Source organism: Caretta caretta, chromosome 11 (genome assembly GCF_965140235.1).
Source record: "Caretta caretta isolate rCarCar2 chromosome 11, rCarCar1.hap1, whole genome shotgun sequence".
Classification (NCBI taxonomy): Eukaryota; Metazoa; Chordata; order Testudines; family Cheloniidae; genus Caretta; species Caretta caretta.
In genome coordinates this window covers 73,939,972-73,954,533 of record NC_134216.1, presented here as the reverse complement: position 1 = coordinate 73,954,533, position 14,562 = coordinate 73,939,972, and the positions used below count along the sequence as shown (strand labels likewise).

Below are 14,562 nucleotides of genomic sequence, written 5' to 3'. Positions count from 1 at the left end.
GCGAGAAGCCAAGGAGAGGAGCTGCAGAAGCAGGGAGAAGAGAAGACTGCAGGGCAAAACATTGTCCATGTTCTCTAGTAGTGCTTTTAGTAGAAGCTGCCTGGTACCCTGCAGCTCTCATCAGGGCTGCCTCACAGGTGCACCATGCCCTCTACTACCTGCACTTTCTCCCAATGTTTCCATCTGCTTCAAACTCCTGAGTTTTTGTGGGAAAGTTTCTTTCATATCCTCCCAGACAAACCTGCCTTTGGGGAGATGACACGGAACATTGCAGGTTCTGTTCTGATACAAACATCAAAGCACCACCTCCAGCCCTTTTCCCCCAAGGAAGTGGAAATAAGGTGTGGAAAAGTTTAAATTTGGATCAAATTTGGATATTAAAATACAAGCCCAAAAAAAGAACCAAGCACCAATGGATAGACTACTATAGCTAATTTTTACCGTGTTTTACACACTGAATTTCTTTAAAAAAATAAAACTTCTTGTTTCTATTCCAATTTTAACAAAAATTAGGAATAAGACAAGCTATAGAAGATTGTCATACTATATATGACACATATATATTTAGCCAGTGCAGGTAATGTAAATTTCAGCAAATCTGAAATTACTGATTTTTGATTGTTAGAATAATGGGGGAAAGAAAATGAAAATATTTGGACATATACTACCTGTTCAATTATTAGCAGACAATCAGACTGTTAATTCTTTCTGAAGAATTGTCTATATAGGATCCTGCTCTTGAGATGCACTCACCCTTCTGTTTTGCAGCTAGTATAGTCTGTAAAAGGGCTGTCATGCACACCTCATGGTATCAAACATCCACTAGAGGGTATAAAAGAGACCCTTATGTGAATTGCCATAAGTAGCAATCAGTAGTCCTCTGTGCCCCTTTTGTTTACCTCCATACTTTCTTGGCAATCATTTAATGTTTAATTGGATTTTATATTTTAAACAGTTATTCTAATATATTGTAGGATCTTCACCATCTGTAGTTTTTTGCTTGGCCTGAGGATTTGGTTGGCAGCACTCTCATTATGCTTGGAGTCATTCAGCACCATGCCTGAAACTAATAAAACATGCTTCAAACATTTTATCCTTCAGTATTCATAAGAACATCCATACTGGGTTAGACCAATGGTCCATGTAGACCAATATCCCATCTTCCTACAGCAGCCGAGCCTTGTGCTTCAGAGGGAATCAACAACAAGGCAATTTATCAAGTGATCCATCCCCTGTCATCCAGGCCTAACTTCTAGCAGTCAGAGGTTTAGGGACAACCAGGGCTTTGGTTGAATCACTGACCATCTTGGCTATAGCCATTGATGGACCTATCCTCCATCCAGTTATACTTTTGGCTTTCACAACATCCCCAGGCAACAAGTCACTTAGCCTTCATGAGCATGACCTCCTGCCATTCTCATCTACACAATATAAAATAGATTCACAATTTCCTATTTATATGTGATCATCCCAGCATAGTGCTTGTGATGGTTGTTTGGACTGATCAATTACCTTTTGCTAAATCTTTTTTAAGCTTCCAGATCTTCCCAAAGAAAAATAATTCTGTTGCCTTATAGTTCCCACAATTCACTTGTCTGGGGTTAAGTAAAAACTGGGACCTGAAGGAAACTAATAGCAACTGTATTTTTATTTTTTAAAAATCACGATATGTATGATATGAGACAGTTTTCCATACTGGTTATGTTCAATCTCTCTATTGTGGTGGTGGGTAGCTCCTTAGCTGCCAGGAAGAGCTTCCGGTATAAAATATTTGCAGGATTGGCTTGTCACCCTTGGTGGTTTTTTTACTCCAAACAATGTAATCTCACATTCTGGCAATTGTAAGAATTGTTTTTTTTTCATCTCCAAAGCATCTAGATGTAACATTTTTCCCCGAGGCTCAGGCTTCTCCCTAGCACTCCACTTGTTTAGGATAGATCCCTGTAATTTTACTTGGGGTTATTCGTGGACACCACTTGCAGATTGGAACTATTGCAGAATGTGGCAATTCAACTACTCAAGAGCCTTAATCTGAAAATTTCAGTGATGCCTGTGCTCTGGGAATTGCTGTATCTTCCATATTCAGCGAGGGCTTAATTCTGCTTCCTTTGAAGTCAATGGAAAGACTCCCACTGACTTCAAAGGATTCTGGATCAGGTTTCTAGTCTTACTTTTATTATTCAAATATTTCTTCAGTAAGGTCAGTTTATCCAGTTTATCTGACCTTACACCCCACACAAACGCACACTTAAGATCACCGAACATGGGACTTCTTGTCATCCTAAGCATAAGAAAATAGGTTTCAGAGTAACAGCCGTGTTAGTCTGTATTCGCAAAAAGAAAAGGAGTACTTGTGGCACCTTAGAGACTAACCAATTTATTTGAGCATAAGCTTTCGTGAGCTACAGCTCACTTCATCGGATGCAAAGTGAGCTGAAGCTCACAAAAGCTTATGCTCAAATAAATTGGTTAGTCTCTAAGGTGCCACAAGTACTCCTTTTCTTTTTATAAGAAAATAGGAAACAGAACCTTCTTTGTAGAAGAAGACTTGAAACTTTAATATATGCCTAAGTACATCATTGGCATCCTTCTGCATAAGGCTGAAGCCCTTTTTTGTCTCCTTTTTAGTTTATATTGGATTGGGGCCTTGTTTGCCTATTATTCTTTAGTTGGTGAGGTTTTGGATTTGCTTCTGAGGTTGTTCTGCTATCTACTTTTTGGGGCAAGTTGTATGCTCATTTGTGTGTTTGTGTGTATGTATGTATGTATATATATATGCTTTCAATTTTTTTAAGTGCTAAGAGACATGGGTATAAGGCCCAGATCCTCAAAGGTATGTAGGTGCCTAAATACCTTTGAGGATCTGGGCCTAAGTAACTTGGGTCTTAAAGTTTATTAATAGTGGGTAGTACAATTGACAGAGTAATATTTGGAGGCTCTAAAGGTTCCAATATGGGTCTGACTGAACTGTGATCAATGCTGACCTAGGTGGGGGAACAAGGTGGCTTTATGTCCACTTTACTGGCTTTCCATTTTTGGGTACAGCTGGGAGCTGGTTTGGTCGCTAGCATAAATTAGAGCAGGCCCACCGTCCTAAGGGGTCAGTCCTGCATCTGAACATAACTGGAGCCTTGAAACACTCTGCCCACATCCCATTTCTCCTGATCATTTCCCCTTATGCTTGGAAGTGAAGGCTGTGACATGGACCCATTCCTTTAGCTCTACCACTGGAGGAATTCCTAGCTGGCCAGATTTGCTGCTTCACAGTCTTTTTGCACTGCTGAAGTAGCACACAAAGATGATAGCAGAAAAGAGAACTGTACCCTAGAAGTTGCCTTACAGAGTGGCTATTGTCTTCAAGATTTAATTGATGTACTACGAGCGGGGGGGCGGGGGGGGAGGGGCGGGGTGGAAGGGCAGGGGGGTGTAAATCAATTAATATCCAGTCTAAGCTAACCAGTGCTTGTGACAATGATTGAAAATTCAACCTTGTTACTGTCCCTTTAAATTAAAAATCAAAAGTAACATGAAAAAACATTTCTACTATATGTTAAATTCAAGTGTATTCAGGGTAGTCTGTTTTCACTCTGTAATTATTCTGAAAATTTTGCTTAAAAGCTATTGAAATCCACAAAAATTCAGCATGGCTAATTCATAAAGGCTTAAAATAAGATGCAATTAAAGTACTTCCCACCCACGTCCACCTTATCTTTAGTTGATTGCTACTTCTTGTTTGACAAAATGGTTACATTTTTGATGTTCTGAATAGGGAAACAGACATCACCAGGCCCCAGCAAGTCTCCCTCCCCAGTCACATGGACTGGGTGAAAGTAGAGTAAGGCATCTGGGCTGTTTCCAGGATCAGCTGCAGCAGGGTGGCCCAGATGGGGGTTCCTGCTGTACTTTCACCCCTGCCAGACCTGCACCAGGCCTAGATGTCGGTGATGTCACACTGTTTTATACAATTTAAACTTTGGACACAAGTTTCTGCCTGCTGATTGGTGGTTTCCCCCAGCATTCTCCTCACCCTGCTCCTCACAGTCACTCTGCTACCATCCTCAGTCTCCCTCACTGTTCAACTCTGTCCCCTCCTCTCCTCATCTGTCTCCTCCCCTTCTTTCCACATTCCCTGGATTCTGTTTATTTGCTCTTTCCTGCCAGCCCACTCCTACTGCCACAAAAAACATTTAAAAACCTTTCAAGAGTGAACTGATATAGCTCGGGCCTATCATCACATTGTTTGTCTTGCCCTTTTCCCTACAACTTATCTATATTTTATCTTGTTAAAGCTTTTCTGGCCAGGATCTGTGTCATCATGTGTATTTGTATGGTGCATAAAACAGCAGAGCTCCTGAACTCTCTTCCCATGCTACTAAATCTGTCTTCTGCATGCCATTCTCTTACCCTGACCAGCACAAAGGAACCAAGGTTTTTCTGCTGCTTAGGATTCTCTGTGCCCCTAGAGACTATAAGGCAGCATTTGGCTCTGAAAGCTATTGTTTCAGGTTGTCTGCAACTTCAACACTGCATTAAATCTTCACAACCATAGGATGAGAACCTTAATTCTTTTTTAATGAAAGTTTAAATTTGGAAACAATTGATAGGGTCACCAAAGAAATATGCCTATTGTCTCAGACCAACTCAGCCTGACCCCAGTTTTAAAGTAAGGAAAGGTCAATTTCAGGTTGCATGTGCAACCTTATCTCTGTCCCTTCTGCAGTCCTTAATGACATGATCACATATAGTTTCTCAAAGCATACCATCCCACTGCTTTTTCAACAATTTCAAATAAACATACATAACATCTAGTACTGTACTCCTCTGTATGCCAGAGTCAACAAAAGCAACAGAGCCCGGAACAGCCCTACAGCCCCTGCGGCCAATGGGAGCTGTGGGGGCGGTGCCTGTGGGCAGGGACACAAGGAGAACCCCTGTGTCCCCCAGCTAGAAGCCACTGCTATAGGCGTGTGCCAGTCGCTTTCGGGAGCTGCCCAAGGTAAGTGTTGACCCCCTGACCTCCTCCTGCACCCCAACCCCCTGCCTCAGCCTAGAGCCCACACACACCCCACCCACTTCCGCCGGTGGCCCCGCCCCTTCTGGGGGCTGGAGCTGCCCTGGCCCCAAACTGGTAAGTGTCCTCAATTACTTTCACCCCTGGCTTCACAGTTAGATATCTCCATCCCTGACTTGCACCGAAAAATGGCTGTACTGTGCATGCCTGCACAGCTTAGTTAGATTCATAATCAGCAGCTTTATCCCTTGGATTGCAATGAAGTAAAGTTATGTTGCTGTTTGAAAAGTGTCTAGTACTGTACATGGGGACTGAAAAATTTTTAATAAGATATTTAGAGAAAAGGACGCTTATAGAAAGAGTGCCAATGAAGATACATTGGATCATTATGACAATTTCTTTGGTCCTAAGAAGAATACATTTTTTAAAAATATTTTCTTGTAACTGGGTCTCACCACACATTTTGATTATTATTTTATTAATTTAATATTTAAACAGTGGTAGCATTTAGACTCAGACTAGACTGGGGTGCTTTACAAACATAACAGTGTAATGTCTTTGGGGAAGAGACCATTTATTATCATCCTTCTGAACTATACTACTGTGGTTTTCTTAAATAAGGAGAGGTTGCTTACTTTGTACAGTAAGTGGAGTTCTTCAAGATATGGATCCCTAAGTGTGCTTCACTTCAGGTGCACATGCTCCCCATGTGACTTGGGTGATTTTTGGTAGCAGTGCTTGTTTGGCCTCCAGACCTCCTTGTGCCTTGTACCAAGGATATATAGTACTACACAGGTGAACTGCTCTCAGTTTCTTCTCTACCCCATAGTCCCATGAGATGAGACTGTGACGGGTTAGGTCACAGAGATCTCCTTGGGACTGTCACCTGATGTGCTGAAATTACCTCTGAGCCCATTTTCCCTGCTAGCTTGGGACTTCCAGAACCCTGTCTTGTTGAGCCAGACATGCTAGCCTGCTGCAACGCATACCCAGGGTCTGGTCCACACCCCCAAAGCTGCAGACTAAACTGAAAACAGCTCAGCAGGTTACCTGTCTCCAGCACTCAGACACCCAGTTCCCAATGGGATCCAAACCCCCAAATAAATCCGTTTTACTCTGTATAAAGCTTATGCAGGTTAAATTCATAAATTGTCTGCCCTCTATAACACTGATAGAGAGAGATGCAGAGCTTTTTACTCCCCACGTATTAATCACTTACTCTGAGTTTATCAATAACCAAAAGGGATTTTATTAAGTATAAAAAGTAGGATTTAAGTGGTTTCAAGTAATAATAGCCAGAACAAAGTAAGTCACAACGCAAAATCAATCAAAACATGCAAGTCTAAGCCTAATACATTAAGAAACTGATTACAGGTAATATCTCACACTCAAAGATGTTTCAATAAACTTCTTTCACAGACTAGACTCCTTCCTAGTCTGGGCCCAATCCTTTCCCCTGGTACAGTCTTTAGATCCAGCAGACATCTCCAGTGGTAAGCAGGGGTTTTCTCATGATTGGCCTCCCCCTTTGTCCTGCTCCACCCCCTTTTATAGCTTTGGCACAAGGCAGGAATCTTTTGTCTCTCTGGGTCCCCACCCCTCCCAAATGGAAAAGCACCAGATTTCAGATGGATTTCATTATCAGGTGACATGGTCACATGTCACTGTAAGTCCCCACGTCTCCATGCTCCATGGTCTGGACCACAAGTGCACAGGAAGTCTTTCAAGTAACTTAGGCCATTTACAACTGATTATTTTTGGAGCACCCTTAATGGCCTTCCCTTAATATGTTTACATCACTGATCATAGAATCATAGAATATCAGGGTTGGAAGGGACCTCAGGAGGTCATCTAGTCCAATCCCCTGCTCAAAAGCAGGACCAATCCCCAATTAAATCATCCCAGCCAGGGCTTTTTCAAGCCTGACCTTAAAAACTTCTAAGGAAGGAGATTCCACCACCTCCCTAGGCAACGCATTCCAGTGTTTCACCACCCCCCTAGTGAAAAAGTTTTTCCTAATATCCAACCTAAACCTCCCCCGCTGCAACTTGAGACCATTACTCCTTGTCCTGTCCTCTTCTACCACTGAGAATAGTCTAGAACCATCCTCTCTGGAACCACCTCTCAGGTAGTTGAAAGTAGCTATCAAATCCCCCCTCCTTCTTCTCTTCTGCAGACTAAACAATCCCAGTTCCCTCAGCCTCTTCTCATAAGTCATGTGTTCCAGACCTCTAATCATTTTTGTTGCCCTTCGCTGGACTCTTTCCAATTTATCCACATCCTTCTTGTAGTGTGGGGCCCAAAACTGGACACAGTACTCCAGATGAGGCCTCACCAATGTTGAATAGAGGGGGACGATCACGTCCCTCGATCTGCTCGCTATGCCCCTACTTATACATCCCAAAATGCCATTGGCCTTCTTGGCAACAAGGGCACACTGCTGACTCATATCCAGCTTCTCGTCCACTGTCACTCCTAGGTCCTTTTCCGCAGAACTGCTGCCTAGCCATTCGGTCCCTAGTCTGTAGCTGTGCATTGGGTTCTTCCGTCCTAAGTGCAGGACCCTGCACTTATCCTTATTGAACCTCATCAGATTTCTTTTGGCCCAATCCTCCAATTTGTCTAGGTCCCTCTGTATCCTATCCCTGCCCTCCAGCGTATCTACCACTCCTCCCAGTTTAGTATCATCCGCAAATTTGCTGAGAGTGCAATCCACACCATCCTCCAGATCATTTATGAAGATATTGAACAAAACCGGCCCCAGGACCGACCCCTGGGGCACTCCACTTGACACCGGCTGCCAACTAGACATGGAGCCATTGATCACTACCCGTTGAGCCCAACAATCTAGCCAACTTTCTACCCACCTTATAGTGCATTCATCCAGCCTGTACTTCTTTAACTTGCTGACAAGAATACTGTGGGAGACCGTGTCAAAAGCTTTGCTAAAGTCAAGAAACAATACATCCACTGCTTTCCCTTCATCCACAGAACCAGTAATCTCATCATAGAAGGCAATTAGATTAGTCAGGCATGACCTTCCCTTGGTGAATCCATGCTGACTGTTCCTGATCACTTTCCTCTCATGTAAGTGCTTCAGGATTGATTTTTGAGGACCTGCTCCATGATTTTTCCGGTGACTGAAGTGAGGCTGACTGGCCTGTAGTTCCCAGGATCCTCCTTCTTCCCTTTTTTAAAGATTGGCACTACATTAGCCTTTTTCCAGTCATCTGGGACTTCCCCCGTTCGCCACGAGTTTTCAAAGATAATGGCCAATGTACAAAGTGCAAGTATACAAGTTTATACAAGTATATAAATTTATAGCTTATTCTCCTAACTCCAGATACAGAAATAATACATGCAAACAAGTAGGATGAACACACTTAGTAGATTACAAGCTTTCTAATGACTCCATACAAGGGGTATTTAGCATAAAGCATATTCCAGTTATGTCAGATTCATAAGCATATTTCCATAAAACATATGGAGTGCAACGTCACAGAGACTCTGAAGCAGAGGGAAAGGGGGGGCAAGTACTGGAGCACCCATAGGGACACACATATCAAAAAACTCCAGTTACTGTTCAAGGTAAGCAACCTCTCCTTCTTCAATTAGTGTCCCTGTGGGTGCTCCACTTCAGGTGACTCCCAAACCGTACTTCCAGATGGTGGAGGGACCTTTTGAGATGGATCTCATACTGATGATACTACTGCCGTCCCAACAGCAGCATCTGAGCTGGAAGCATACCAGGGCATAGTGTGTGGAAACAGTATGATCTGATGCCCCCAAGTTGCAGTTTTGCAAATGTCAAGAACTGGTACATTTTTCAACAGGGCCATGAATGTAGATTGGGATCTTGTAGAATGAGCTATCATTCTAGACAGGATCTGAACGTTAGCAGCCTCATAACAAGAAAGAACACATCTGGAAACTTCTGAAAGCAGTGAATTGTGACATGAAAGTAAACTGCCTGACGGTCATGGGCTGCAAACCAATCCTTGGAATCTAAAGATGGAATTATGGCTGCAAGAATTAAATTTGTGCGATGTAACAAAGATGTTTAGGCACCTCAGTTCTAATACTGGTCTGCATCCCCCTTTTCTTTTGGGAACAGGAAGATACTAGGAATAGAATCCCCCCTGTCCTGGACTGGAACTGGTTCTATGGCTACTGTGCATAGGAGGGAGATGACTTCCAGTCTCAGCAAGTGTTCATGAGATGGGTCCCCAAGGAGGCATCGGGTTGGGACAGAGGGGTGGAAGTAAAATGGATGGAGTAATGCATTATTATAACCTCCAAAACCCATTTGTCAGCTGTAATCTGCTCCTGTGCAAGTCAAAAGTGGGAGGGTGAGAGGTGGGTGGCGTGGTGCAGCTGAAGATTCCTGAAGTGGGGTTGTTCTGGACCCTCAGCCAACTCATCAGAATTGTTTCAATGAGGAGGAGGGCTGGATGGTAGTAGATGTATTAGGAAGTTTCTTCTTTTGAAATCTCGGTCTCTTTTTTGGTGGTTCAGCAAATCTATGTGTCAAGCTGTCTTGCAGTGGTTCATGAATGTGAGTACCAACCTCAGGGCACACTGTTAAGAACCAGGGCACAACCCCCAAATTGCCTGTGAGTTCTATCCTAAGACTTCATTGAGCAATTATCAAGTGTAAACTCCTCAGGCACTATAACAGCTTTAACATGGAGTGCCAGACAGCCCTTTTGGGCATTCTGATCTGTCTTGCCACCCAGATGAGCACACCTTTGCAATCGATAGTCCCTTACGCTGGCGATCACAGAAATATTCAGGTTACTCCAGTCCCAAAGGACCAGTCATTTACCCCAGGTTAATTGCACTTTAGATCTCACACCAAAGACAGCTTTTGTAGCCAATCCTATAATAAACCATCTAAAGATTTATTATACAGGAAAAGGAAATGAGTTATTTACAAGGTTAAAGCAGGTAAACATATATACACACACAATTGATTTCCAGTCGTAAGTTTCAAAAAGTAATAGAAGCTTCAATAATAAGCAAGCTGTATATGTCCTTTAGGGGATAACCCAGGTAGCCTCTGTTGCTTATACCTAGTAATCCTTGCCCTCCAGCGCAGAAGTCCAAGCAGCATAAAGATACAGTTCCTCCTTGGTAGGGTTTTTTATTCCCTCCCCACCTTCTGCTTTGAACTCCAAACTCAGCTGATGGGAGGAATTCACTTGCAAGACTCATCTTCATTGTGGTGGGGGAGGTAAACAACAAAATCTTGTGTCCTCTTTAATGTTCCACTGTATTCCATCTGGTGTCAAGAGGCCTTTCTTGTCAGGCAGGACATAATACCTTCTGTTGGAGATCAGCACTTTATGCTAATTGATGTCTCTCTCCTGTCTGGTGATTTACACAGTCACCGAGACTTGTAATACAAATGCTTAAAAATGACCTTACAATATGGGAGACACATATTATAAGTGAGATTAATGCATGCAGCCACTTATAAGCATTCAATAAAGTCTAAACACTAAGCACATTTTTATAGTTCTAATAATATTGTTAAACTGAGCAACACGTGAACCAGACTGATTCCAGCAATATATTTGGCGATGGGGCCTGGGGACGATATCATGAGCTGCACCTGCTCTGCCGGCATCACATTTTGAAAGCTGGGAAAGTACACCAGGCAGAATCTCTGAGCCGTTTGTGATCTACTACATTTTCTTTTGTTCGCAGGTGTATATAAACACCAAGGAAACTAAGAGTAGCCCTTGAGTCCTTTGAGTGTGAAAGGATTCATCCATGGATGCACTGATGAGTTTAAGCCCATCAAAAGGGAGGTTTTCTGAGATATTTTGGGCCTCCCTAGGAAGTCACAACAGCTGCTGCCAAGATACTTGAGTTATGACGACAGCAATGGAAATGGAGCAAGCTGCAGTGTTGCCTACATCTAGGATGGCTTACAACAAGTTCTTGCTGGGAGCTGAGCTTCCACCATGATGGCCTGAAACTGTTCTTGATTTTCCAAAGGGAGAGCTTCAATAAAAGTATCTGATGAAGTGGGCTTTAGCCCATGAATGATTATGCTCAAATAAATTTGTTAGTCTCTAAGGTGCCACAAGTACTCCTCATTCTTTTTAATAAAAGCATTGAATTTGCTGTAATCGGTGTGATTATCCTTTGCCATCAGAGCTTGGCAATTCCCAATTCTAAACTGTAGTGTCATAGAGGAGTAGCTCCAGGCCTTTTTGGTCTTTATTTTAAGGGGTAGCCTATGACTGGTGCCTGCTATGCTGGTTGATACCCTCCACAACTAAAGGAGGATATGAGAATAAAAATCCTCACACATTTTTTACTGGGATTTCATACTTTTTGTTGATACATTTGCATGTAGGTGGTACAGTAGCCAGAGTCTACCAGATGCTCTTGATGGGTTCAAGGAGAGTCTCATTCACTGGCAAAGCCACTCAACCAGAAGTTGTCATGTGAAGAATGTCTAAAATCTTGTGCTGAGACTCTTGGATCTCCTCCAAGGGGATGTGGAATGAGTCAGCAATCTGTTTCATAAGCTCTTGAAAATATTTGAAGTCATCCGCAGAAGAAGGTGGGGGAGGCATCACAGCTTCCTCTGGTGAATATGAGGAGATATTGGTTTGTGATGTCACCTCCTTGTCAGCTTTAGCCTCTTGCTCCTCAAAAGACTCCTTTTTAGGTTGGTGAAGAGCAAGAGATGGGGCAGGAGACTGTTTTCCATGATTGTCCCCATAGGAATAGCTAAGAGTTCTTGAAAATTGTTGGTAGTAGGCAGCTCAGGGGCCCCAGCAGAGACATTGAGGGGGACCATGAGGTAGAGGAGAGGGCATCCAATGAGAAAGGGCACAAGATTGTCTCGCCTTAGGAGCCTCTCTCTCTGTGAAGATGTCAGGAGAGATGTCTCTGTGTTGGTCAGTAGGCGATCCATGCATAAAAAATCTGGGAAATCTGAGGAGGTGACTTCAGCATAGTCCCAGGGAGGAGCAGACAGTAGAGGCGATGATTCCTGACTGTCTGGTCTTGAAGATATTGGAGAACTAGGAGGTACCAGGGAAAGGTAAGGTCTTACTGACCCACCAGATTCTAGCACTGACAATTGTTCAGGAACCCATTAACAAAAGAAACTTTGGCTCGTCTGAGACAAACAAGTCTCTAGAGACTCTAAATTCTTGAGGTATTGGGTGAATCTGCATCAAAACTGAGCCAGGCTCTGCAATAGTCACGGGCAGTACCAAGGATGCCATTGGCGGCTCTGGTCTAGTAGATAGTGTCAGTATTGAACTATTGACAGATTGGAGGTACCAGTAGAGTAGTCTGAAACACCAGCTTAGGTATTTGGGGTAGTATGGAGAGCTCTGTAGATGGTGTGGACTTCCCTGACACAGAGTGTTTAGAGTCTCTTCTAGCGTATCATGCTTAGGCAGTACTGAAGATGGCTTTGGCACCAAAGTATGCTTGGTACTTTGATTCTTCTAAGAGGTTGTTATTTTTGATGAAGAGCTCCCAGTACTGGGAAAGCCTGGAGCCTCAGTGGTACCCATTCTGGGACACAAGATCTCCAAAATAGTTGATTTCTGCAATGACTGAGGCTTTTTTGAAGCAGGTTCTTTCTGTGGAGATCTGGAATTCCTCTTCATGGAAGGCTTGCTGGTACCCTCTGTGTTCTTATCCTGCAAATTTCCAGGTGAGCAGGTATGGATATGGATGGGGCACCATGCTCACTTGGAGGCAGATATCAGAGTATTTGGACCTGGATCCAAGGTTGGTCAAAGGGTGTGCTACATCATGAGGATCCTCCATCTAATCACCCTGTTTTTTCTAGATCTGCTCTTGAAGGCCTCCAAACCGAGCCCGAATGTCTACAATGCAAGTAAACAGCTCCTTAGCCCAAGCCCCTGACATGGGCCAGCCATGGGTGTTTAACTGTAGGGTAGACATACCCTCTGTTTCAGGGCGAAGCGCAGTTGAGAAGGAACTGAAGGCAGGTTCACCCATGCAGCTCTATAGAACCTTGGTATGGGGCACAAGGAGATCTTGAAAGCATGTGCAGGGCAAACAGGCATTGCTACTGAAAATCTCCCATCAAAGGCTCATGCACACTTGAAGTGGAGCACCAATTGGACACTACTCAAAGAAGGACCCATAGATGTCTTTTTTTAGTCCTCCTTTTCCTACAATAAGTCCCAATTCAGCAAAGAACTAAAGCACATGCTTAACTTTAAGCAGATGTTTAAGTCCCATGAAAGTCAGCAGATCTTAAGCATGTGCTTAATTGAATAGGGAAGGTTTGCTGAGTCAAGGCCACAATAATTACTAACAGCTTATTCTTCCAACTTTACTACTTTATCAGTGACATGGTTACTGATTATTAACTTGCAGACAAAAATTACCCCAACATTTAAAAAAAAGAAAAGAGAGAGAACGTGAGAGTGAGACAATGAGTCTGGAAACTCATTCCATTTTCAACCATCAGCTAAATACAGGATTGTGATCAGCCACTGGGGAAGAATTGTGGGTGTGCAGTGGGTGTGCGCACAGTGGTAGCCTCAAAGAAAATATTGATTCATTTTTCCATTATATTTCCTATGGCCAGAAAATAAAGAGATCCTGTAGTTTGGAGGGTAAAAAGCCAATTAGAACTGAAATGAATTAGAGAGAAAAAAAAACCACATAAAAGAACAGGTTCTCTTTTTCAATAAAAATATATGCAGGCTGGTCCCTGGGTGTTGGTTTTAAGTGAAGATATTGACTTCTAGCTGAATGACGAGTAGAACATCTTTCCACTGAAATATTGATAGTAGATTACACTAAACCACAAACTATCTCCATAAAGCCCATCATTTCTAATCCTAATGGTGTTTTCTTTCCTGGGGATGACTACTACATTCATGATATAATGGCTTTATTCTATCTTGGGGAAAAACTTTTTACTGTGCAGCTAAATTAACTTGTCAAAAGACTTCGAACTTCGGAAGCTTTTACAGCTCAATTCAGAGCTATTATTCAAGATTGAATGAGCAGGCTGTGGACTGTAAAAGCTTGCAAAAATAAATTTCACAAGCATTCATAGACTGAATGAAATACTTACTTTTTGTTCAGGTTGTATGTCTTTCATTGAATCGTCTCCGAATTGCTGTATTTTGCCTAAAGTCCCTTAGCTCTGTAATGAAAGATAGTATGGTTTTTATCTGCCACCCTTGAAATTGCCACCCAGTGCTCCCTCATGCCCTTTTGATAATATTCAGATTGTACCAAACTAACTGTCAGACAGCTCTCCAGAAATGCGGAAAAAGAGGGCTCGCTGCTAAAATTAGGGACAGAGGATGTAATATAATACAGTGCCATTTATTGTTGAATAGGCTTTTTCTTAAAACAGAATCTCAATATTTTACAGCCAGTTACAGCCTATGCATGCAAATACAAATAAATGTTTGTTTCAGTCATGCAGGTAGAGAGCACTGGTCACATCCTGATGTCCTCACATAGGGGTGGATCATCTTCCCACAAAACACAAGTGGAGGGATTCTCCATGCACATATCTCTGT

General features: G+C 42.8%; 1 long non-coding RNA gene across 1 annotated transcript; it reads left to right on the top strand.

Annotated features, from left to right (window-relative positions):
* Positions 1-4,835: 4,835 nt before the first annotated feature.
* LOC142068479 (uncharacterized) lies at positions 4,836-11,095 on the top strand. Its single transcript, XR_012664302.1, has 2 exons — positions 4,836-4,996; positions 10,721-11,095. It is a non-coding gene; the product is annotated as an uncharacterized LOC142068479 (long non-coding RNA).
* Positions 11,096-14,562: the final 3,467 nt, after the last annotated feature.